The sequence below is a fragment of the Lathyrus oleraceus genome, chromosome 1, assembly GCF_024323335.1.
Source record: "Lathyrus oleraceus cultivar Zhongwan6 chromosome 1, CAAS_Psat_ZW6_1.0, whole genome shotgun sequence".
NCBI classification, from domain to species: domain Eukaryota; kingdom Viridiplantae; phylum Streptophyta; class Magnoliopsida; order Fabales; family Fabaceae; genus Lathyrus; species Lathyrus oleraceus.
This window is the reverse complement of record NC_066579.1, coordinates 255135810-255161527: the sequence shown is the minus strand read 5'-3', so window position 1 is coordinate 255161527 and position 25718 is coordinate 255135810. Positions and strand designations below refer to the sequence as shown.

The 25718-nt window shown below is 37.9% G+C and overlaps 1 long non-coding RNA gene across 4 annotated transcripts; it reads right to left on the bottom strand.

The window, feature by feature from the left end:
• Positions 1 to 6: 6 nt before the first annotated feature.
• On the bottom strand, positions 7 to 25718 carry LOC127129851 (uncharacterized). 4 transcript variants are annotated; one of them, XR_007806396.1, is made up of 4 exons: positions 25162 to 25718; positions 24965 to 25082; positions 24633 to 24767; positions 7 to 25 (listed from the first exon to the last, which is right to left on the bottom strand). It is a non-coding gene; the product is annotated as an uncharacterized LOC127129851 (long non-coding RNA). The 4 variants fall into 4 exon arrangements; XR_007806395.1 differs by lacking the exon at positions 7 to 25 and adding an exon at positions 22787 to 22805; XR_007806394.1 differs by lacking the exon at positions 7 to 25 and adding an exon at positions 24413 to 24519.

Sequence of the window (25718 nt, the reverse complement as noted above, 5' to 3'; positions counted from 1 at the left end):
TTTTTGTGATGGAAAGAATGGAAGCCTGAAGGAGTATATGAGAGTTAGCTACATGGTTTTTCCTTTTTTTATTAATATATTAAGTTGATAATCATGATGAAAAAAATAAAAAGCTTAGCCCAAAAGAAATCATAACAAGTCTCAATCTTTTACAAATCTAGAGAATCTCCAATGAAGATATTCTTAGCAGACAATCCTCTTTTCAATCAGTCTTCTCTCTCTATTTCTTGGGTTGTGATTACTTTGGAAAAGAGAAAAATCAAATCCTACGCCGCCGGTTTGTCTTTTTTTCAAAATGGTCACTCAGCTTTCAGCATCAATTAAGGACTTATGGGTTTGTTTTGGTGAATGCATTACAATATTACCCTTAATGATTTTATTAGTGTAAAACAAAATTTTAAAAACTAAAATCAAATAAAAATATTATATTCTAAATTATTGGAATAAAGTCAAAATAAAAATAAAGAAAATTCTATGTAAATATTACCAACACTTTAATGATAAAATAAAAATAACAAAATGAATAAAAATCGAACGCGAAAGTCGAGTCGCCACCGCACTTCTATTTATCCAAAGGAATGGTTAGAAAGCGAACAAAAACCTAAAAGTTTTATCGAATCAAAAACTAGTAAAAATGTCAGAGATCTGGGTAAGGGGGTTGGTTATGAAATGGGAAGGTGTTAGGCACCCAAAGCATCCTAGGTACTCCTAGGGAGCCCTTTTCACATTTGTTGTAAGGTTGTTGTTTTTTTTTTGTGAAAATTTATTTGTTTAAACATGATTGAAGGGATGAGAAAAGAATATACAAATTTATTTACATTTTATGTTTGAATGGATGAACCCATTGCCTACGTACCATCTTAAAAAAGATTAGGATCAAAACCTCGTAGTTCGGGGTAAAAAAATTCAAAAAAAAAAGTTGGTGAATTGATTGGTCCAAAAACCTTAAGGTCTTTTGTTATCAAAGGGAGAAAACTCAACCTAAAACCACAAATCCACCATGTGAGGATAGCTTCAACATGCTAGTGACGGGTTAACCCTATAATAAGCATAGAAGACTCATTGTCCATCACTAAGGATAAAGGTGAGTATTATATCTACCTCAAGGATAACTCAAACCTAATAGCTAATGGTTATAAAAAAAAAGGTTTGATTAAGAAGGTGGCCATTGAAACCACAAAAAGTATTTGAATGGGTTATATTTACCAATTAAAAGTATTTACAAAAATATGGTTAAAGTGGATTAAAAGGTTCAATTCATAATAAGTGTTATGAAAATTAAGTTTTGAAAATCAAAACCATAAGGCTTAGGTTTCTAATGTTGAAAACAAAAGTTATTGTTTGCACAAAAAGTTTTGGCTTGGGTTAGAATGGGGGAAAAAAAGGAAGGGTTAAATTCCTAAACATACAAGAGATAAGGGAAAATAAAATAAAACCACATTAGGAGTTCCCCTCTTGAGATCATATTGATGATCCAAGTAGCTCCCATCCTTTGGAATAAGCAGTCACAAACAAATATCTCAAGCCATTAAGCACAGGTAATCGGAATAAACCTCCAGGGGGTATCCCACAAATAAAGTGGAACACCAGGTCATCTCTGCAAGAGTCATGTGAGCCCTCACAAAAAAACTCAACAAACAGGTTAGAGAAACAAGATAGGGTAGTCAAGAGTTGCCCCCAAATCAAAATGTAACCACATGAATCATGCCATTAAAATTCACAAAAAAAGCTCACAAAAAGCAACCAAGGGCAGGAGGCCTAAACCTCTTGTCAAACACATACATTAAAAGGGTATCAAAAAATTTCAGGTTGAAAGTATAAAGTAGTGGAAATAGGGCATACCTGATTGGAGAGGATCGATTGAAATTGAGTTGCACCCGTGAGGTTTGCAGAGCAATCTGAGGGTTTATATGAGAGGGAATTGGTTCTTTGCCGATGAGTTCCCTTCAGCCTCTGGAGGTTGCTCTAAACTCTGTTAGCTCTTCTCTCACTTTCTTTTTCCTGCCAGGGTAATAGGAATGGCATATCCTTTTGTTTCACTGAAACTCTGAATTTATAACCTGGTTTTTGTGGACCTGTGGGCTCAAATGAGAAGGCCCAAGTCCAAAAATTGTTTTTGTTATATTTTATTTATTTATTTATTTATTTTCGTTTTTTTTTCGTTTGTTCTTTTTTCTTTTTTCTTTTTTTTTTTTCTTTTTTTCGTTTTTTTTTTTTAGTAAACAAAAGTAAGAGAAACAATGATGTATAATTCAAGCATGTTTGGTGATCTCAAACCAATCACAAGGAGTCCCACCCAAAAAAGGCAAAGGGAACCAAGATGCTCATGATCCTTGAGGCTATGTAAATGCAATGTTATGATGCCATGAGGGATCTTAGGGTCAAAATTAGGGTCTTACAGATGCCCCTATTTAAGGTCATTCTAGCCGGAGAAGTGAAGGTTAAAATCTTCGTCTCGACGAGGTAGAATGGGCTTAAATAATAACAAAGAGACAAGTTTTGGTCCCTAAGAGACCTCATGATGCAGATGTATGTATGCAAATAGTACGAACTCTGTGGGGATATGTGTCCACAAAGAAGAAAAGACATCCGGAGAAACTGACAATCCATATGAGAAATACACTCAATGGGACAGAGACTCTGGGGACTCTTATGGGGATAGGAGAGGGAATAAAATGCGTGACCAGGTCACGACTCAACGCTTGGGGAACAGAATTCCAAAGGGAAAATATCCAACGGAAAGACCCGAGCTGACTCAAAGGTGCATGTATTGGGGAATATGCTAATACAGCAAAAACTATCCACAACGGATACTTCGGATAAAAATCCGGATGAAAACAATCCACTAAGGGACTTCGCTGGGGATGCCTAAAAGGACACTCCTGGGGAAGCAGCAGGACGAGGTATTACCGGTTACTGGGTAATAAGCTCAAGGAGACATGTGATTTGATCGCCGGTATGAGGGTGAGATACAACATGCTCGGGAAGAATGAATATCTAAGACCGGTATAAGGGTGAGAGATATCAATCAACCAAATCATCTGAGGAAGACCTAAAAAGGTATATCTCAACTCAGGAAAATCTGACTCCATAGAGGATAAAAAGTCATAATAGGGAGCAGAGAGGAGGGAACACCAGGGATACCGGTTACTGGGCATATAATAGGTGACCAACTAAGGCGTGAATTGGGGAATATTCCCAAAACACTCATCATCCAAAAGAGGGCTAAAAGCAAACTCGATGATAGGATGGATATTCGACTCCGTAAAGGGGGTATGAATCTTACTCGACTGGGGAAGAACAAAAGCTTCGACCAAAGAGTGCATGAGATATACTATCTATTACCGTCAGAACGTAGATAATATACTCGCATGGACGATTATCCACAACCGATTACTGGGTTAATAAAGGATAAATCGACCAAAAAGAAAAGGCATCGAGATACCGAAAATAGGTATATAATGATGACCAATTCATGGGAGAAACAATCGTTACTAACAACAACAAGATAGACGAGAGATGACCCACTGGGGATAAATTGCGTAATTAGAGCAATTATCCAAGAGATATATCACCGGTTACTGGGTGGTATACTAAAAAATTAAGGAATGTCAATATCGAATTTTGTATAAAGATAACCAACAAGGAGGGAATTACATCTACCAGTATGAGGGTAGAGAACCACAAAAGAGAGTACCCGTCATCGGTTAGGATGAACAACAATCAAGGTTTAACTCTGCACGGGGACCAAATGGGGTTTACAACTACCGGTTACTGGGTAGTAGACCACAAAAATATGACTTACAACTACCGGTATGAGGGTAGAGAACCACAGACTCCGCCGGGATAATAATTACTAATTATTGAGCGATTATTCATTTACCACGGGGAAACAGGAAAAGAGTCTCAAGAGATCGATCTAGGATCAAACTAGATAGGCACACCAAATCAAGACTTGTCCCGGTGAGGATATAACTTAATGGGGAAAACCATCCCAGTATATGTGTTGGGAAGGAACAAAAACAATCAACATCCACGAGGATATAACCAGTGGGGAATATGGAAGAAAGGATAGACGCTTTCTGCTTATGGAGCTGACTCTATATGGAGAGATCAGACACACACGTCTGCTTGGGGAAGTATATCACCAAATAGCAGTAGACAACAAACAACGATATATGGCAAAGAATGCAACATGAATACCTGAATGTTATAATTATGCATGAATATGCATGGTTTATGTATGATGTATGCTGACAGACAGACATATCTAACACAACCAGGTCCAGGAATTAACCACCCGGTACTACATCTCAAGAGAGAAAGCCAAGTTCACCGGAGAGTATCCAATCTGCTGGGGATCAGAGATACCAGGAAGCAAAGAACTCTGCAAGGGATGAATCATCAATCATTCCAGCTGGGGAAGAGAGTTATCACAGACAAGGTCCACCACACCAACAACTCTACTGGGGAATCTATCTGAGGAGATAAAGGATTTATCAGGATCAACCACCAAATACCGCTCTTGCCCAAAGAGATCCAAGCTGCTGAGGAAGAAAGATTGCTACTCTGCTGAAGGGAAGAGAGGTGACTCTCAACAAGCAATCCACTTGGTAGGATAAACCACAAAAGGTTCCGGAGGGAGGAGATGCAGTCATGCCAGGAATATGGACAAAAATCTTACCCTGTTGGGGATCGTACCACCCTTGGGAAAGCACTGAGGATCTCCTAAGTATCCTTTCGTCATTGTGAATGTTCACTTTGTTTAAAAACAAATTATATAAAATTTGATCGTTTAAAACAATGATATTTTCTTAATCAAAACATGCAAAACATTTGTTGAATAGAAACAGATAAGAGTGCCAATAATTGGATAAAAGGCTCAAATTTATTTGATAGAATGGTAGTCTGCGAATGGCAAGACTCCATAGATCTTTACAAATTTGAAATTGGCGATATATATTGGAAAAGGGCTACATTGAACATAATGACCATTTCTCCACCAATTCTGAATCCGATGTATTTGAAGCTTTGGTCGATAATGAGCAAGAATCTCTGACGGACGACAGTTGTAGAACAAGGTCTTGTCAGGATGCAGTTACTTGCCAAATCCCTAATTTTTTCCTAGATTGCCCCAGGATGAGGTACTCAATCTAGCGGGATACATATATCATTATTTTTTGTGTCTCTAACTTTTGCCTGGATCGCCCTTTCGGGTTTTCAATCCACCGAGACGCTCATTTTTGCCTAAGTCGCCCTTTCAGGTTTTCAACTTAGCGAGCTATTCAGTTTTTTATTTTTAGGCGAAGTATTTCTTGACTGCATCTGAATTCATAGGACGAGTGAAATCCTCCCCATCCATAGTTGTAAGTATCAAAGCACCGCCTGAAAAGGCTCTCTTAACAACATACGGACCCTCATAGTTTGGAGTCCACTTGCCCCTGGAATCGGGCGCGAAAGACAAGACTTTCTTGAGCACAAGGTTACCTTCTCGGAACACACGAGGCTTGACCTTCTTATCAAAAGCCTTCTTCATTCTCTGCTGATATAACTGACCATGGCACATGGCAGTCAATCTCTTCTCCTCTATCAAATTGAGCTGGTCATAACGACTCTGAACCCATTCAGCATCAGTCAACTTGGCTTCAACCTCCGATCTTGACTTAGCGATCATATCGTCAACGTACACCTCAATCTCCTTATGCATCATGTCATGGAACACGGTAGTCATAGCTCGTTGATACGTGGCTCCGGCGTTCTTCAAACCGAAGGGCATCACTCGATAACAGAATGTTCCCCAAGGTGTGATGAATGTTGTCTTCTCCATATTCTCGGGTGCCATTTTAATCTGATTATATCCGTAAAATCCATCCATAAATGAGAAGACTTTGAATTTAGCTGTATTATCTACCAACATATCAATTTTGAAATTTTTTTGCCCGCCAATTTGATACATAGTTGAGAAACAATTCGACTAGTCCATCTGTAGATCTGAAAAATTATTTCGAGCGACATTTCAAGATACATGCAAAACAAAATTCATGTTGTAACAAGTATAAAATGCAAATGTCTGGTGAATGAACTAAATTGCTAATTTAATACTCGTGAACAGATAACCAGATGCAAATGAATTGCTCTTGGACCACTTACTTCTAATTCTTAATCACAAATAAAATTCTACAAAGATTCAGATAATGATAATACTCATGATTGTCACCCTTTGAAACTCTGAAACGAGATGCAACAGAATGAATTATGCACTGAGATAGAGAAATAAAGTCTTTTGACTTCTCAATAAACATATGACTGAATGAATATTATCAAGATCAGATAAAATGCAAGAACTCCTAACTTTTTTTATATAAACTCTGATAAGTGCTTTTTAACTAATGAAATGCACGACAAAATGGATTGATTCATGCTATGCTGATACGAGTGAAAAACTCAGGGTGAAATTTAGGGTATGACAGCTGCCCCTATTTAAACATCTTTAACCGGAGGATATGAAGAACTCTTGTCATCAAATTATCATGGTAAAAGATAGTTTAAATACCAAACAGACCCAAATTTTTCCCTTCTAATGTAGAAGAATGATATGCTTATGATTATGACCGAATGCACTTTGGTTTAAGAAATACTCTTGATTTCTTAATCAACAGACAATAATGCAAATGAATGCAACGAGATTTAAGAAATACTCTTGATTTCCTAATTACCGTGCGATATGCATGTAAATAAGGTTAAGAAGTACTCTTGACTCCTTAAAAATGAATGCGAATGAATTGAGAAATACTCTTGATTTCTCAACCGTATGAATGACAAATGATATGGATGCTAAGAAGTGCTCTTGACTCCTGAGAGATGAATGAATTAAGAAAAAATCCTGATCTCTTAAACATCATATGGCTGAATGAAAATGCAGATGAATTGAGAAATACTCTTGATCTCTTAATCATCGGATGATAAATGATATGAGAAATGCTCCTGATTTCTCAAATGCTATGCAGGTTAAGAAGTACTCTTGACTCCTTAAACATGAATGAAAATCAATTAAGAAATACTCTTGATTTCTTAATCATCATATGAAAAATGATATGTATGCTAAGAAGTACTCTTGACTCCTCAGAGATGAATGAATTAAGAAAAAAATCTTGATCTCTTAATCATCATATGGCTGAATGAAAATGCAAATGAATTGAGAAATGCTCTTGATCTCTTAATCATCGGATGATAAATGATATGAGAAATGCTCCTGATTTCCTAAATTCTATGAAGATGAGTTAAGAAATACTCTTGATTCCTTAATCATGAATGCAAATGAATTGAGAAATGCTCTTGATTTTCTCAGATGAAATGCAAATGAATTAAGAAATACTCTTGATTCCTTAATCATGAATGCAAATGAATTGAGAAATGCTCTTGATTTTCTCAGATGAAATGCAAATGAATTAAGAAATACTCTTGATTCCTTAATCATGAATGTGAATGAACTGAGAAATGCTCTTGATTTCTCAGATGACATGCAGATGAGTTAAGAAATACTCTTGATTTCTTAATCATGAATGTAAATGAAATATGTATGAGTTAAGAAATACTCTTGATTTCTTAATCATGAGAATTCAGATGAATTAAGAAATACTCTTGATTCCTTAATCATGAATGTAAATGAGAAATACTCTTGATTTCTCAGATGACATGCAAATGACTGGGGATGAGAGAATCATGTCCAGTTGCTCTTGACTAACGGTAGACACTCCTGGGAGAACAAATGATCATATTCAGCTGCTCTTGGCTAAAGATGTCATATTCAACAACTCTTGGGTGAACTATTGCATTCAACTGCTCTTGGTTGAAGCAAAACTGCATAAAATAAAATAGTGTTCAGCTACTCTTGACTGAAACCATTGCATTCAACTGCTCTTGGTTGAAGCAAAATTGGGAGATAAAAATAGTGTTCAGCTGCTCTTGGCTGAAACTACTGCATAAAATAAAATGGTGTCCAACTGCTACTGGTTGAAACTAATGCATTCAACTGCTCTTGGTTGAAGTAAACTGCTGGAAAATAAAATAGTATTCAGCTGCTCTTGGCTGAAACTAATGCATTCAACTGCTCTTGGTTGATGCAAAATGCTGGGAAATAAACAAAATGCTTCCTTTGGGGAATAACTGCATGTTCAGCTGCTCTTGGCTGATAGAAGACTTTTTGGGGAATGAGAAGATCCCAGAGACTTGCTGGAGAGTTCATGAAATTTTGCTGGAGAAAATACAATGTTGGAGAAACTCTGTGTGGATATATCTACTGGGGAAACCAAGCAGAAATTCTGTTTACACCAAAGTTCCAACGGAAGAAAATCAATCACCTTGTTGGGGAAGAAACTCGTCTTAAGAATCATTACCAACAATGATTGTATTCTGAAAATACTATAGTACTGGAGAAGATAACTGCTCTACTCTTGAGAATACCTCTTGCATCTTGGTCTGCTGAGCATTACACTGAACTTTCTTGAGAGGTTTGCTGAATCCGGCTGAGGTTTATGCATGATCTGTTTTTGTACATGATATGCAAAATGAATGTGAATGCATGAATATATTAGTTTATGCATTTTGTGGGTATCAAGCTCGGATTCTCCAACGCCTTGTCTTGGATAGTTTTGTCACCATGAAGATGATTTTTTGTTGCAAAATATCTGATTTCCGCTTTTCCGCCAAGCGGGCTTCAATGAGGACTTCTTGCATCGGGAAGAAAATCCATTTCAAACTTGCTTTAGATTACAATGATCTAGGAAATGTCCTACGTCTTGTGAACCAGATGCATTATTGTAAACCAACAAAAATTCCTTTTATACTTTCAAAATCAAAACAAATTAAAGTTTTCAAAAGCTTTGTTGTTTCCACTATTTTAATAATTTTATTTTATCAAAAATAAAAAGCGACATTAAGCAGAAAAACAGAAATAATTGGTAAAGCAATGTTCAACTAAACAATTTTATTTGATGAGAAGAATAACTCATACATGGTGTTCATGAAGATGTAAACCCCTCTAAGAGGAGATTACAGAGAAAGAAAGCAAGTAAATGGCAACAAAAATTTAACTGATTTTCCAACGAAATACCACTTTGCTACTTTCCCCTATGTCCTCTAGTCCTCATTACTTTGCTTCTGGAGATGGTAATTGGACTTTTCTCTTCCATCTGAGCTTTGTTGCAGTGATGACTTATGTTGCTCCAGTATTATGCTTTTGGATATTCCCTAACTTTTGCGCGAACTGCTCCTTAAGAGTTTCAGTTCGCCGAGAGATTTTACCCTTTTTTGCTTAAGTCGCCCTTTCGGGTTTTCGACTTACCGGGCTTAATTTTTTTGTTTATCCCTAATTTTTGCCTGAGCCGCCCTTTCGGGTTTTCAACTCACCGGGATGCTCATTTTTTTGCCTAAGTCGCCCTTTCGGGTTTTCAACTTAGCGAGCTTTTATTATCCATCTCTTGTTCTTAGGCATAATACTTTCTGACTACATCAGAATTGACGGGGTGTGTCAACTCTTCTCCATCCATGTTCGTGAGAACTAAAGCTCCACCAGAGAAAGCTTTCTTCACCACAAATGGTCCTTCATAGTTTGGAATCCACTTGCCACGTGAATCCTTATGGAGGGAGATTATCTTTTTCAAAACTAGTTCACCTACATTAAACTCTCGAGGTCGAACCTTCTTGTCAAATGCCCGCTTGAGCCTCCTCTTATATAATTGACCATGACACAACGATGTCATCCTCTTTTCTTCAATTAGATTGAGCTGGTCAAATCTGGTTTGAATCCATTCCGCTTCTTCTAATTATGTCTCCATCAAGACTCTCAACGAGGGGATCTCAACTTTTATCGGTAGCACAGCCTCCATGCCATAGACTAGTGAGAAAGGGGTTGCCCCTGTTGAAGTGTGAACAGCTGTTCGATATCCGTGCAAAGCAAAGGGTAGCATCTCGTGCCAATCTTTATAAGTTTTCACCATCTTCTGAATGATCTTCTTGATATTCTTGTTAGCTGCCTCTACAGCTCCATTCATCTTTGGCCTATAAGGTGACGAGTTATGATGTTCAATCTTGAAATTCTCGCACAACTCCTTCATCATCTTATTATTCAGATTTGATCCATTATCAGTGATAATCTTGCTAGGAGTTCCGTAGCGACAAATTATCTCTTTCTTGATAAACCGAGTGACGACTTGCTTTGTCACATTGGCATAAGAAGTTGCTTCTACCCACTTAGTGAAGTAGTCAACGGCAACCAGAATGAACTGATGTCTATTTGAAGCTTTAGGCTCAATCATACCAATCATGTTTATGCCCCACATTGAGAATGGCCATGGAGCTGATAAAACATTCAGAGGAGTAGGTGGCATGTGCATCTTGTCAGCATAAATTTGGCACTTGTGGCATTTCCTGGCATAGTGGTAACAATCTGTTTCCATTGTCAACCAATAGTAACCAGCTCTAAGGATTTTCTTCGCCATTGCATGTCCGTTTGCATGAATTCCGAAAGAACCTTCGTGGATTTCTTTGATGAGTAGGTCGACTTCGTGTCTATCCATACATCTGAGTAGAACTAAATCAAAGTTTCTTTTATATAGAACACCACCACTTAGGAAGGAATTGGCCGATAACTTTCTTAAGGTCTTTTTGTCTGTGATGGATACATCATTTGGATACTCGTGCTTTTCAAGATATCGTTTGATGTCATAAAACCAAGGCTTGCCATCTATTTCTACTTCAACTGCCAAGCAATATGCAGGCTCGTCTAGACGTTGAATTGTAATAGCAGGTGATTCGTTAGCCCACTTGACCTTAAACATAGATGACAGGGTAGCCAAGGCATCGACTAGCTGATTCTCCTCCCTAGGAATATGATGGAAATTAATCTCATCAAAGTAAGGGATTAGCTTCATGACATGCTCTCGGTATGGGATCAAATTGGGATGGCGGGTCTCCCAATCTCCTTTGATTTGATAGATGATAAGTGTTGAGTCCCCATACACTTCAAGAATCTTGATTCGTAGGTCAATAGCTGCTTCAATTCCCAAGATACATGCTTCATACTCCGCCATGTTATTGGTGCATTGGAAACATAACCTTGCCGTGAAGGGAAGATGAAAATCCTTTGGAGAAGTTATAACAGCCCCAATTCTGTTACCCAATGCATTTGAGGCACCATCAAACACGAGCGTCCACCGCGATCCTGGTTCGGGTCCTTCTTCTAGGCCTGGAATCTCATAGTCTTTTATGTACATGACGTCTTCATCTGGGAAGTCGAGTCTCATTGATTGATAGTCCTCCACTAGCTGGTGCGCAAGGTACTCTGATAACACACTACCCTTAATGGCCTTCTAAGTTACATACTGAATGTCATATTCTGATAACAACATTTGCCAGCGAGCGATTCTTCCAGTTAATCCAGGTTTCTCGAAGATGTACTTGATGGGATCCATCTTAGATATTAACATTGTTGTATGACAAATCATATATTGTCTCAGACGACGAGCAGCCCATGCTAAAGCACAACAAGTCTTTTCTAGCATGGAGTACCTGATTTCACATTCTGTAAACTTCTTGCTCAGGTAGTAGATAGCATGCTCTTTCCTACCCGTCTCATCGTGTTGCCCCAGTACACATCCTATGGATTCATCGAGTACTGTCAAATACATAATGAGAGGCCTTCCTGGAACTGGTGGCACTAAGATTGGTGGTTCTTGCAGATACTGTTTGATTTTATCGAATGCACTCTGGCAATCATCGTTCCACCTAACGGCTTGATCTTTTCTTAACAACTTGAATATTGGCTCGCAAGTGGCTGTCAGATGCGAGATGAATCTGGAAATATAGTTCAATCTGCCCAAGAAACCACGGACTTGCTTCTCTGTCCGAGGTGCTAGCATCTCTTGAATAGCTTTGACTTTGTCATGATCAACTTCTATGCCTCTCTGGCTCACAATGAATCCTAAAAGCTTTCCAGATCTGACTCCAAAAGTGCATTTAGCAGGGTTTAAGCGCAGTCTGTATTTCCTCAATCTTACAAATAACTTCTTCAGATGAATAACATGTTCCTCTTCTGTCTGATACTTGGCAATCATGTCATCCACATAGACTTCAATCTCCTTATGTATCATATCATGGAAAAGAGTCACCATGGCCCTTTGATAGGTTGCCCCAGCATTTTTCAGGCCGAAAGGCATTACCTTATAACAGAAAGTGCCCCATGGTGTAATGAAAGTTGTTTTCTCCATATCTTCGGGAGACATTTTAATCTGATTATATCATGAGAATCCGTCCATGAAGGAGAATACAGAGAACTGAGTTGTGTTATCTACCAATACATCAATGTGAGGTAAAGGAAAATCATCTTTGGGACTAGCTTTATTCAGATCTCTGTAGTCTACACAGATTCGAACTTTTCCATCTTTCTTCGGAACTGGCACAATATTAGCAATCCACTGCGGATAAGTTGCAACAGCTAGAAAACCTGCATCAAACTGCTTCTTGACCTCTTCTCTGATCTTGACAACCATGTCTGGTCGAGTTCTTCTCAACTTCTGCTTGATGGGCGGGTATTCCGGCTTCAACGGCAGCTTGTGCACAACTATGTCGGTGTCGAGTCCTGGCATTTTCTGATATGACCAAGCAAACACATCCACATATTCATGTAGTAGCTTTACTAGTTCCTCCTTCACATTTTTTTTCAAAGCAGTTCTGACCTTGACCTCCTTTCTATCCTCCTCAGTCCCCCAGATTGATCACATCCACTGGTTCCTGATGAGGCTGAATCATCTTTTCCTCTTGTTTCAAAAGTCTGGTCAACTCTTCTGGGAGTTCGCAGTCTTCCTTACCATCCTCTTCAGCTTGGTTAATCGGGAGGTCGAAGTCATAGGGAATTATAGCATTGTCGTGTTCAATGGATCCTGTTATTAATGATCTGCATGGAAATGATTTTTCTTTTTAGAGGAAGATTTTGAAAAATGAAAGTGATGTGAAATAAAAATTGCCATTTTTTCTTTTATTGTTTATTTGTTTGTAAAAGAAAAATTAAAAAGATGAAAGACAGGGATCTCAAAAAATGTGCTTTGTATTGATGATAAGGCTTAAATATTAACACAAAATGGGCCCTACAAAGCTATCCATATGCCTTGGGCATGACATTGGATGTTTTAGAAAACAGTAAATTACTTTGAACAAGAAACTATATCCGGAACATCTGTTGCCTTCCAGTTAGTGAGAGCGGTATCCGGAGGTCCATAAAACACCATCTTGGACAAATCTAGATCTTCATCTTCAAGAGCATTCACTTGATCATCACTTCGGAAACCAGCTTTGGAGAATATTTCCTGGATGCTAGGAACCTTCCCCTGATATATCTTCTGATCTTTGAAAAGTTCAATAGACGGCTGATATCCTAATCCACACTTGTCTTTCTTCTCTGGTAGTTCAATCACTGTGCCCCAACTTCCAGGGCAACCAGCTTCAATTGCAGCTTTCACACTCTTCCATGAGGTCATGACCCCCTTGGGTTCTTCAACAAGTTTCGGCTTAGTCTGGACCACATTGACCACTTCAAGGGCTTGGAGAGGAGTTTCAACAATGTCTTCACCTACTTCAATGTATCTGAAAGAAGTCAAATGGCTGACGAAAATATCTTCCTCTCCGGATACTGATACCAGCTTACCAGAAGTAACAAACTTCAGCTTCTGGTGAAGTGTCGAGGTGACAGCTCCAGCAGCATGGATCCAAGGTCTACCTAACAGACAGCTATAGGTAGGCCTAATATCCATTACCTGGAAGGTAATACGGAAAGTCTGAGGGCCAATCAGGATTGGGAGGTCAATCTCCCCAATAACTGTTCGCTTAGACCCATCAAAAGCTTTCACTATCAAAGCACTGGGTCTCATCTGCACCCCTTCAATATTCAATTGTGCCAGGGTAGTCTTAGGTAACACGTTCAAGGATGAACCTGTATCTACCAGTACTCGAGGCAATGTGACATCTGTACATTGAATGGAGATATGAAGCGCCATATTATGTTCTCGTCCATTAGGGGGTAAATCATCATCAGTGAACATCAAACAACTACTAGCATTCAGATTAGCAACCACATTATCAAACTGAATAACACTGATATCTTCTGCCACATAAGCTTCGTTCAAGAACTTCAATAGAGCAGTCCTATGAGCCTCAGAACTCATAAGTAGAGAAAGAATGGATATTTTTGAAGGAGTTTGGTTGAGCTGATCTACGACCTTGTAATCACTCTTCTTGATGATCTTCAAGAATTATCTATCCTCTTCAACAGTCACTGCTTTCTTAGATGAGCCTTCTCCTGCTTCTGGAGGATTCACCTCTTTCCCATTTATTGGTTCAACTCTTGGTGCACTTTCTTTATTTGGGATCACTTCAGGAGCGAAAACCCTTCCACTTCGAGTCACACCACTAGCTCCAGTGATGTTAGTCACATCTGGCTCTTTCAAGATTACTGGTTTGTTACCCACATAAACTACAGGCTCATAGTTCCAAGGCACGGCTTTGGTACTGTCAAATGAGAATGGAGCGGGAACATGGATAACCATGGGCTCAATCTTCTTCACTGGCTCTAGGTCAACACTTCGCTGATAAGGGACCACAAAAGGCTTGGGAAGCCTCTCTTGATCAAACACATGCACAATCACAGCAACATCCTCATCAATCTTTGCTCTAGTGAACTGAATAACCCGCTGATCCATCAAACGTTGAAGATAAATTTTGAATTCACCACACTGATCAGGGTTGGACGAACACACCACACAACTATCATGTACTCCATTCATCAATTCTGCTTCCACAATCTAGCATGGACCACTGTTAAAAGAGTCTTCAACTTGAACACATCCTTTATCAATCCATCATCAGTTGAACTTTCTATAGCATTAACACTTGAACTATCATGTTTAGGCAAAGGATTGTTCCCCACATTTGGAACATCAGCAAAAGACAAAATTTTCTGATCTATCAACTCTTGGACCCGAAGCTTGAACACCTTGCAATTCTCTGTTGTATGACCCTCTGAATTAGCATGAAAGGCACATCTAGCATTCTCATCATACCAAGGCTTATGCGGCTTCGGCATTGGAGGTAATGCCCTTGGCACAACAGTCCCATTCTGAATCAGATACGGTAGCAATTGAGTGTAAGTCATTGGGATATGAGTGGTATTCACATTATTGTACTGTTGATATGGCCTTTGCTGATTTGGTCATTGCTGCTGAACTGGACGTGGTTGATTATTCTGTTGATTTCTCTGTTGATGTTAAGGTGGTGGAGCCTGGAATTGAGGTTGTGGAGCTTGATATTGAGGAACTGGAACTTGATAGTGAGGTACCGGAGATGGAATAGGAACAGGAGCAATTGGACGATAAGGCATGGTTGGATATTGAGCAATCGCTATGTAAGGGTACTGATAATAAGGCACAGAAGCAGGAGCTTTGTATGGTGGTCTCCCCCTCTGTGAAGAAATGGCACTAGTCTCACCCTCCTTCCTCTTGAATCCGTTGAAAGGCTTCTTCAAGATTGGTTGACTGCTGGGACCTCCCTGGATTTTACCACTCTTCAGTCCTTCTTCTACTCTTTCTCCCACGATCACCATGTCAGAAAATCCTGAGGACACACTACTGATCAATCTTTCATAATATTGGCCCTGCAAGGTTCCCATGAAAATGTCAATCAATTCACGATCAACCAGCGGCGGGTGCACCCTTGCAGCCAATTCTCTCCAGCGTTGTGCGTATTCTTTAAAAGATTCATTGTCTTTCTGGGTCATACTCTGAAGCTGAGTACGGTTTGGTGCCATGTCAGTATTATATTTGTATTGCTTTGCGAATGCTTCAGCCAACTCATCCCAAGTGTGGATGTTGCTACATTCCAACTGCATGTACCAGTCCAAAGATGCCCCAGTTAGACTGTCCTGAAAGCAATGGATCATGAGCTTATCATCTCTAGCATAGGCAGCCATTTTTCTGCAATACATTTTCAAATGTATGTTAGGACATGTGAGTCCTTTGTATTTTTCAAATTCAGGCGCTTTGAATTTTGAAGGAATCACCACGTCTGGGACTAGACACATCTCCAAGGCACTTAAACGGGTTGAGTTATGTCCTTCTAAGATTCTTAGCTTTTCAGCCAGAGCACGATACATCAAGATAGCCTCAAAATCTTTGGCAGCAGTAGGGATGACCACTGGAGTAGCTCCATTGTAATTCTGCATTTCAAACTCGTCCTGGAGCTCTTCATCAATGCGGGGCATGACTACTTGATTGACTATCGGAGGTCCTTGCACAGCGACTCCATCAGCTACTCCAGAAGTATGCGCAGGTGGAGGCATATGATTTCTTTCAGGCGGTGGAACAAAGCCTGGAGGAAGACCGTAGATAACGGGATTTGGAATAGGAACTGAAGGTCCTGACTGAAGAGCAACCCCTTGAACTAGAGCATCGTTCCTTGCAGCAGCGGCAACACGAGCCTCTTCTTCCCTTCTAGCCAGATCTTGTATAGCCTCAAAGATCTGCTCGATCTTGCTTTTGACAGAGTCTATCTCCTCTCTGAAGACAGCTTGTTCTTCTCTAACTACATCCATGATTCTTCTTGTGTTGGAGCGAGTAGCGTATGCACGTTGAGGAATCAGCTTGAACTACTGGACACGAGGAAAAATGGAATGAGTTTTTGTTTTGAGAAATGAAATGCATGACGCATATGTTAATTCACATGGATTTAAAAATGTCTTTTATGCTTATGTTCAATTTTATTTTCAGGGAACCGCGTTAGATTCCTTGTAACTTAGCAAGCATTCAAAGAGATCACGGGGAATAAAACAAGAATGGAACCAAACTTTTTTGTACAAAAGAAACTCAAAATCCTTCATTCATTCAATTCAAAATAGAGTACAAGGATTGAGTACAAAATATTCTTTCAAACATAAAGGAAAGTACAACATAAAAAAAAAGGTCAAACTGCAGGCTTCTGTTTGTTGAGATCTTCCAACTCTCCTTTGAACCTTTTCATCATGTCTTCACAAAGATAAATAAATTCAGTCACTGAATGAGGGATGTTGTAATTGTCTATGTCTTCCAAAGCAAATCTTAGCATCAAAGGCACATTCGTAGACATGCCATTACAGAAGTCTATCAAACTGGCAAACTTGTCTCGATACTCATTTCTTTGTTCATGTAAAAACTGGATGGTTTCCTCGCAGGCTGCCAAACTAGCATTCACATTTTCCCTTGCGTTCATCCAATCTTCACCTTCTTGTAGAAAAGAGTCATGTCGGCCTCTCCAGTATCGTTCCCACTCATTAGCATTTTCATCCTCCTGGCACTTTCCTTTCCACATTTCAGGTGTAACCTGAGTAGCAGCCATAACACTCTCTTTACTGCGGCGTTCTCGTTCTTCCCTTTCTTTTGATTCAAAGAGTGAAACACTTAGGTTGGCTATCTCTGCCTCAAGCGTCTCTCTTATCTCCTTCTTTTGTTTTGTGGCGAGCTTCCACCATTTCTCTTTCTCACGACAATCCCTCTCAGCCTCTTTCAGTTGGCTTTTGACGATATTCAAGCAGCTGTCAGCCTGATCTAACCCCTGTTTGACTATTTTTCTCTTATATTCCTCCTTATCAGTCCTTTCCACATTTTCTTGAAGTTGTGTTTTCTTCCGCCCAAGCTCCCACTTATGATTATCCCTTTCTTCAGTAATTCGGAGAAGGTTCAACCGTAGCTCTTCATTCTCTTTTTCCAAACTTTGGATGACAACTTTGAGCTCTTTAGCTTCCTCCATAGTGACGTGAGTAGGTTCTGGAGGATTTGTATTCATTGGAGACTCATAAGGGTATGGTAGTTTGTCTTGAGAAGCTCTGGCTTGGACCCAACTTGTATATGGCCCTCTAGTTATACAATTCTTCTTTCCACGCTCCCTTTTTCCTTCTCTACGAACTTTAGTCCAGGCACGACCTATCCTCTTCACCAGATCAAAGTCCTTCACTCCTTCTCCCAGCAAGAAACCTTCTAATAACTTGTCTTCTGGTTTGTCATTCATAGGAAACCCAAGTTGCCGCATAGCAAGCTCAGGATTGTAATTGATGCAACCTCGAGTTCCTATGAGTGGCACATTATGGAAGTTGCCACATTTGACGATTATGTCCACATCATCATAAACACGAGAGTACCAGGTGATGTCATTGACAGTGAGAGACATGATTTTTTGAGACCACTTGAGGTTATCCTTGTTCTGAACAAAAGGCCCTTCGCTTGGTAAGTGAGATAAGAACCATTTATACAGTAAAGGAGCGCAACAATGGATCATCCCCCCTTCTTCTCATTTCTCCAATGAATGGAGTGATAAACATCTGCAAGCAAGGTGGGAATGGGATTCTTGAGCAAGAAAATGTGTATAGCAGTCATGTCCACGAAGTCATCAATGTTCGGGAACAAGACAATCCCATAGAGTATCAAGGCTAACACAGCATTGAAAGCGACCCAATCTTCTTTACTTTTGAAATCTGAAGCTTTTCCCACTAAGAACTTCAAAGTGAAACCCAAAGTGCCTCCTTTTGGTCCAATATTAGCTTTCACTTTCGCTTTATCTAGATGTATAGATGAACCTATTTGTTGATGTGTAGGAAATTCCCCTAGACCGGTGTACGGGACTTCATCCTTGATACCAATGTCTGCTATATGTGAGAACTCTTCCAGTGTTGGCGCCAACTGGAAGTCCTGGAATGTGAAACACCATAAGGGAGGATCATAGAATTGTGCCAAAGTGAAAATGGCCCAAGCATCCACCTCGGTGTTCATGATAGTCAATAGGTCACCATACTCAACACAAAAGTTGTTCCTCCTGATTTTTTTCACATCTGAGATCAACCCCTTAATCAATCCTAACTTTGGATTTCTGAACTTGAATGAATAAGTACTTTTCTGATTGCTACCCATGTCTTTTGAATGCCTGCAATCAAACGAGTCTTTAGGTCCCTTTAAAATATGCACATGTCATATATGTTATGATTATGAAATGTTTTATGTTTATGTATGTACAGTTGGGTAGGTGATCATTGGAACATTCTGATTAATTACTTCATGGAGGAAAGGTTCCAGGAATAGGAAAACCAAACATAGGTAGGCTCTAGGGTTTAAACGGTTCCTAGAGTCATGGACCCAATTCAAGAATATTATCGCCAGAACGGCTAATCGTAAGACAATAATATATTAAATAGGATCTATTCTAGGTGAGGTCTTTGTATTAACCCAACGAGTCCTAAGTCTCGCAAGTCAATACTACACAACCATCGACTTCATAGTTCTAGACACGGTTCCCAGAGTCATGGATCACACCTGACAATATTATCGTCATAACGACTACTCGTAAGACAATAATATCCTCAAAGAATGATTTATTCTGAGTGAGGTCTTCGTATTAACCCAACGAGTCCTAAGTCTCATAGGTTAACACTACACAACCATCGGTCCTAAAAGCCATAGGTTCGGGGTTCTACAAAAGGTCCTCAGAATCATAGATCGAGGTTGAAAGTATCACCGCCAAAACGACAAATCGTAAGACAATAATACTTTCAAGGGATCTCATCTGAGTGGGGTTCTTGCATCAACCTAACGAGTCTGATGTCTCGTAGGTCAATACTACACAACCACCATCCTAACTTAAGTTTTTCTCATAGCTCGGGTATAAAGCTTTTCCTCACACAAATGCCAATAGTCCAGAAAGTTCCAATGATACCATATACCAATAACACAGTAATTGGAAATATAGATAATAAAGGCAAATATAGATAAAACAAATAAGAATTAAATAAACAAATAAAAGCAAAAACTCAAACACAAAACAAACTAAATTAGGGTTGACTCGCTTAGGAGAAGTTGGTATCCCCAGCAGAGTCGCCAGCTGTCGCGGCACGAAAAATACCCAAGCGTAGGGAACGCTCGAAATATAAATAAAACAGAGTCGCCATCGAACTTTATTTATTCCCAAAGAGGGAAAGGGAAAACATCGATAAAACCCACGAAAAACAAAAAGAAATGGTCTTCGCAACCAAATCGGGTTCGGGAGTCGGTTATGCAAGAGGAAGGTATTAGCACCCTTTGCATCCATCGTACTCGATGGGACCCATTTAGTTTGTTTCGTGTTAGAGTGTTAGTATGATATCGTTGTGAACTTCTACTTATCGGGTGAGGAAAGAGAAAGAAAGAAAGGAAAGACTTAAGGTTTTTTAATATTAATGTGCCTGACAAGATTTCGCAATCTTGCTCCTACGTATCTCCAGGTACTATGAAGAACTCAAGGCATACGTAGTTCTACCCAAAGAGAACTACTAGATGGATTGCTTTTAAAGAGAGTGATGCTTGGATCGCATTTGAGTGATTAAACCTTTACTTCTTGCTCGCTCTTGGAGGCTGAAGTCTTTGTTTGTTTCGCATCAAAATGGATGTTGCATACTCTTTTCTGAAAATGTTTTCGGGGTCGCACGAGGGCGGAAAATAAGTTTGATGAGTTTGAGTTGATTTTAAGCTGAGATAGACATCCAATCAGGGAGCTCTACTGCAGTACTCGATTGCCCGAAAAGGAAGAGGCCTAAGCCCAATCACTCTCTTTTCATCCAAAAGTTTATTATGAAAATGTGTGGCAAATTAGGTCAAAGTTTATTAATGGAAGACGATTAATTAGACAGAGAGCTCTACAGCAATGTCCAAATAATCGGGAAAGAGAAGGTCGATACCCAATCAATCTTTTTCTTCTATGAGAGAAATGACCTAATTCTAGTAATTACTGTATGTTAATATGGAAGACGAATGTTTGGATATTGAGCTCTACAGCGGTATCCTAACTTTCGAAATAGAGAAAGTCTAAACTTAATCAGTTTCTTCCATTTTTATTGTGAAAAAGCTTTTAAAAACAGGGGGACGACTTGACGTTGGATCAAGTGTCAGAAGTTAACTTATGAAAATAATTGGGATGTGGCGGGGGCATAGCACTTGACGTTAGATCAAGTGTTTGATTTGACTTTGGCTTAGAAAGTTGTTTAATATGATTGACGAATATTCGAACGGGAGACTAAGTGCGGCCATCATCCAAATAATCGAGATGTCGAGAGACAAAGAAAGTCCAACTCAATATTCTCAACTGATTTTAATAAGAAAATATCTTTTAATAAAAAATGAATTAATTGAAAAGGTGACAAACACTCGAGCAGCAAGCTCTACGGACAGTAATCAAATACCCGTAAAAAACAGGAACATACATACAATAGTTTTTTTTTGGGAGGTAATAATCTATTTTTATATAATATTTACAAAGAACAATGATTCCTATGTTGTTGTTTATGTTACTGCTCTCTGACCTATACAATGTCTAAACATAAACCAGAATTCTAAAGTAAGAATGAATTGATCTCAATATAAATTATAACCACAATTCATATAATCTTCATGTCAAGTGTCAAAGAGACCATGTTATCAAATTCCAGTATGTCTTAAACTGCCCCAGACAAAAAAAACTACCAACAATGACACCAACTCACATGGAAAAAAGATAACCATCTCAAGAAATTAAAATTATATTTCTATATGAATTCCTTTTTAACTACCTAAACTACAGTTTATTTAAAATTAAAAGATGAAAACAATTAGCTCATTTCTAAATCATTATCATATAGGGAAAAATAGTATTATTTAGAAAACAACACACCATGAATATGAATGCTCACATTTTTGTCCATTCAGTAAAAGTCTCACTTACATGTATTCCTTTTTTAACTCCCTAAACTATAGTCTATTTACAACTAAAAGAAGAAAACAATTACTTAAAATAAAATTATAACAAATATGCTATTCTACGTAATTGTAATTGTAATTATAATTAACAAATGATATTAACTCTTCATATTATTATTGTTCCATAAAGAAAACAAAATGAAGTTCAAATATAAAACTAAGACATATTATTGAAACAAACTTTAAAAAACAGTGTTGAAATAAATTGAGATAATGGAATGACAATAACAATACAATATAAATGTATTTATAGCACCACAAATGATGCAACGACAGAGACAGTACAAACAAAATGAGTATATTTTCAGCATCACAAGTAACGCAGCAGCAACAACGGTACAAGCATATTTTCAGCATTATATTATGACAGAATCATAGAATGGACACACAATTAATGTATGAATCAGGATACAACATTGAATAACAGATAGAAATGTGAAAAGAAAATCGAACCTGCACTGTTACCAAACTCCAAGTGTTATTGTTGATGTGAAATTGCTGGGAATGGCGTCAAATTCTTTGTGAGAGTTTCACGGTCTGTTGCTGTTTGATTTTTGAGGTTTAGGATGGTGTGGAAGAATGGTAAGTGGTTTCCGACGTGCAGTAGCGTTGTTGTTCAAAATATGTTTTTGATGATTCGTTGCGTTGAAGATATTAAGCACTCTCTGTCAGCTCCTTATCAAGATACCCCTGCCTAGCTCAGAACCCACAACCAATTTGTTTGCCTAAATCATTTCGGTGAGTCGCAACGGAAGCAAAAAGCTTGCCTAGTTGCTTGGTGGTTTTTGAAACTTTGAATAAGGGTGGAAGAGGGTCGGAACAGTGAACGAAACTTGGAGCAGAGGGAGTGTTGAACAATAGTTGACGGTTGTTGATAGTGGGTTGCCGACGGAGAACTGAGCGATCAAGGAAGGGTCGCGGTGGTGGTAGTTTTGAAAAGCTCGGTGGTTTTTTTGTGATGGAAAGAATGGAAGCCTGAAGGAGTATATGAGAGTTAGCTATATGGTTTTTCCTTTTTTTATTAATATATTAAGTTGATAATCATGATGAAAAAAATAAAAAGCTTAGCCCAAAAGAAATCATAACAAGTCTCAATCTTTTACAAATCTAGAGAATCTCCAATGAAGATATTCTTAGCAGACAATCCTCTTTTCAATCAGTCTTCTCTTTCTATTTCTTGGGTTGTGATTACTTTGGAAAAGAGAAAAATCAAATCATACGCTGTCGGTTTGTCTTTTTTTCAAAATGGTCACTCAGCTTTCAGCATCAATTAAGGACTTATGGGTTTGTTTTGGTGAATGCATTACAATATTACCCTTAATGATTTTATTAGTGTAAAACAAAATTTTAAAAACTAAAATCAAATAAAAATATTATATTCTAAATTATTGGAATAAAGTCAAAATAAAAATAAAGAAAATTCTATGTAAATATTATCAACACTTTAATGATAAAATAAAAATAAAATTACTCAAAATGAATAAAAATCGAACGCGAAAATGTTCGAAAGAAAATTTTAATGCATCAAAAATGATTAGCGCAAAATAAACTTTTTGGAAACATACATGTTATAATTAAATTTTAAAATAAAAATTGACCGGAATAAAGCCCAGACTGATAAAAACACGAATGAAAAAGTAGTCGAAAAATTAAAACGAGCGCATCTGGTTAAACTACATGGAACATATATCAATAAAACTGACGTCAGAAAGCTCAATTTTGAAATTTTTTTGCCCGCCAATTTGATACATAGTTGAGAAACAATTCGACGTCTGTAGATCTGAAAAATTATTTCGAGCGACATTTCAAGATACATGCAAAACAAAATTCATGTTGTAACAAGTATAAAATGCAAATGTCTGGTGAATGAACTAAATTGCTGATTTAATACTCGTGAACAGATAACCAGATGCAAATGAATTGCTCTTGGACCACTTGCTTCTAATTCTTAATCACAAAGAAAATTCTACAAAGATTCAGAAAATGATAATACTCATGATTGTCACCCTTTGAAACTCTGAAACGAGATGCAACAGAATAAATTATGCACTGAGATAGAGAAATAAAGTCTTTCGACTTCTCAATAAACATATGACTGAATGAATATTATCAAGATCAGATAAAATGCCAGAACTCCTAACTTTTTTTATATAAACTCTGATAAGTACTTTTTAACTAATGAAATGCACGACAAAATGGATCGGTTCATGCTATGCTGATACGAGTGAAAAACTCATGGTGAAATTTAGGGTATGACACACTTACATTAAAAAAACAACATGACATATAGTACATATTTTTATCATAGAACATCAACACCACAAACATACAAATAATCAACAATAATACCAGCATCAAACTTTATTTTGAAATATCACATGATACAAAGAAAGAAGTTTCATGAGTGATTGATTCCAATTCTCTCTTATACCTAAGGAGGATGTGAATCAAATCCAAAATTTGTAATCAAATCCAAAATTTGATCATTGAAAAATATGAACAATTCTATACAACCTATTTGACACAATAGTTATAATTTTCCAAAAAAAGGCAGCAAAGAAATATATAAGGTATGATGCGAATAGTCATAAATATTGATACTATAGATGGCTTGTTAAATCCTTATACTTTCTCATTGGCTGTCGGAGAGAGTCTTCCAACATACAACCCTTCTAGCATGTAGAGTAGTCTATATAAATTCCATACATCATTTAACTATCTAAATCAGAGTCAATAATGCTAAAACTTCATACAACAAAGAAGACCCTAAAATAAGTATATCACTAGAAAGTCTCTTTCTACCTGTTGTGTCATATCTTTAATTGGCATCTTAGGGAGAGTACTAAAATGTTGCATCTGAAGAAGAAAAATAGGAAGAGGTTCAGCTTGTTTCTCAAAGAGATTAAACACCAAATTTCCCCTAAAGAACTATGCTCCCTGATATAACAAAAACAAAATAAACCCACAAGTTAGCATAATTAAAATAATGTAAAAGAATACCCTTTTTTTCACACCTTACATTATCAAATTAAAGGGATAACATTTAGTTGTATCAACTTGTTTTACAGCTAATAAAATAATACAAACATGTAACATAAAAAGCTAAAGAGTTATGAAACAATTGAGTAGCTAACCTCATAGAAATCAAAATCGATAATTCAACATAATAGCTTTGACAAACACGTTCAACATCCTTCCTTCGGTGAAGTTAGAAACATTGAAGAATGACCTCACTACTTCAGTACCAAAAACCTAGATTCAAAATAGCATAAAAAACATAGATTCAAAAATAATAAAAATTCTAGATTCGAAAAATCAACGAGCACCTCACCTAGATCCGAACCTTAAGCTTCCTTCAGACCTTCTCTAAGTTATAAAATCTCTTGCCTCCTTTCCTTAACCTGTAAAACAAAACATGATTATAATGAATATTTGAAGAAGCGAGATCTATTGGAGATGAGTGACGATTCGAACAACGATGAAATTTTAGGGTTTACGATAATCACTAAGGGTTTTGTGATAGAATGGTTAGAATCATGAGAAAACCAAATTTGTGTTTTTGAAAAGGAGAAGGGTGTGGCCGAAGATGGAGAGATAAAAGGAAGGGTTGGCTGAAGATGGATAGACAAGGAGAATATGTGAATGAAGATGGAGAGATAAGAAAAATGTGTGGCCGAAGATTGAAAGACATGGAGAACGTGCGGTGACAGCTGAATCCAAGTGAGTATGTATTCTCCATTTTCATGAGAGTGAGATGGTTTCATACTCATACAGAAGGAGAATGATTTATGCTCTTATACAACAGAGAATGAGTTTTTGGGTCTGGACATAAAAATAGAGCTAATTGAAAATAAAATATCTCATTCCAAAATAGGGGGCGGGTTGAGC